The sequence below is a fragment of the Bolinopsis microptera genome, chromosome 12, assembly GCF_026151205.1.
Source record: "Bolinopsis microptera isolate Bmic1 chromosome 12, MBARI_Bmic_1.0, whole genome shotgun sequence".
Taxonomy (NCBI): Eukaryota; Metazoa; Ctenophora; class Tentaculata; order Lobata; family Bolinopsidae; genus Bolinopsis; species Bolinopsis microptera.
Window position 1 is genome coordinate 8,563,348 of NC_087083.1, and position 1,623 is coordinate 8,564,970.

Consider the following 1,623-nt stretch of genomic DNA (forward strand, 5'->3'; position numbering starts at 1 on the left):
GATAAAATGCGAATATATATTCTAAATAACTGATCAAGTGTGATATTTGAAGCGGAAATCGGTTTTGAAGCTATCAAAATCGTTTATAATTGATTAATGAACAATAGTGTCAGGCATGATGACAAAAAAGGCCGACTTTGAACACAAAAATCACGTATAAAAGGCGATTGTGACTATCTAATTGCAGTTTCAGCCCATTAACGATTATGTATGCGTTTTCTATGCTATCAAATCTTTTTCTTGAGACAATTTTAGACCTGAAAAGTTCATTGAAATCGATATTCGGTCAATTATTGGCACAATAATCACACGAAAAAATCTCGACCTATTTGCTGAACCACAGAGTTAATTTTATTCTGCGTTCTATATCATCAACTTTTATTGTCTCTAGTTAATGAAGGAGTTTCGGCATGTGTGCTGTGTGATATTTGAGTCAACAGTGGCACCAACTTACCAGTTTTTAACGTTTTTTAACAGCAATTTCAGATCGATTTTATAGTTCTATGATACAACACAGTTGGTCTTTCTCTATCATACATATTGCAATTTATTGGATTTAATTTAACCAATTGATGTGATTTTATTGTCTGAAACAAGCCCTATATCACTTGAACATAAGATAGGAGAATCAAACAAGCTAAGATTCATCATTTATATTCTATTTCAGAAGATAATTAAGTGACGATGGCAAATTTGAGAAATAAACTCAATCTCTCGCATTTCAAACTTTCAAACGTGATAAATGTGTTTTATATGTAGCCTTACATGCTCAGAACAGTCTAAGATAATTTCAAATGTAGCAAAACAAAATAGTAACAGTCTAAATGTCTAATTATGAGTCTAGAAAATGATTAAAACTTTGTTTTAAAATTAGATGTGATTTTTGTGTCGATTGTGACCGTTTAACAGAAAATAATTGATTAATTTCTTGCTTGCGCCATATTTTGAGCTGTAAAAAATTGTTTCTGAACTTTGATATTGGCTATCTATCGTTAAAAACGTTAATTTCCACAAATTTGGCCATATTGTGATTTTTTTGCTCTATCTCAGCCATTTATATGTGACTCTCTGACCCTTTATCGCTTAACTTACCTAAAAGTGTGTATTAAACACCTTCAAGTACGTTGCACAACAATCTGGTTTTAAATGAATGGGTGAGTGGCTTCCAAAGTCACAAAAGTGAGTTTTGTGTCATAACTTGCCCAAATATCAATATTTGTTAATTATTCTGCCAACATAGCCTTCATTATGTAAAAACAAGCATATTCTGAAAGTTTGGTTGAAGTTGGTCAATATTAAGGTTCATTTTTGACAAAAAACAAATTTTGGCTAAAAAAATTGAGAGCTGAATTGCACCTTTTTTATGAACGTGTCCTTAAAAGTTTTTCTTAATTATCCAATATTCAAGTAACGATTTCCCACCCCTCTAAGGTGCCACTGGCTGCCGCGCACCCTGCATAGCGGGGGCTGCAGCCAGCATGGGCAGTCGTTTTGCCACTGGTTATAATATAAGTTATATTCCTTTATTTGCTACAACAGAAATCAGGATTATGATCCCAAAATGCCAGCTTAAAACATTAACCTAACTGTGCAGTGTACAATGTTATACAAATAAACTAATAA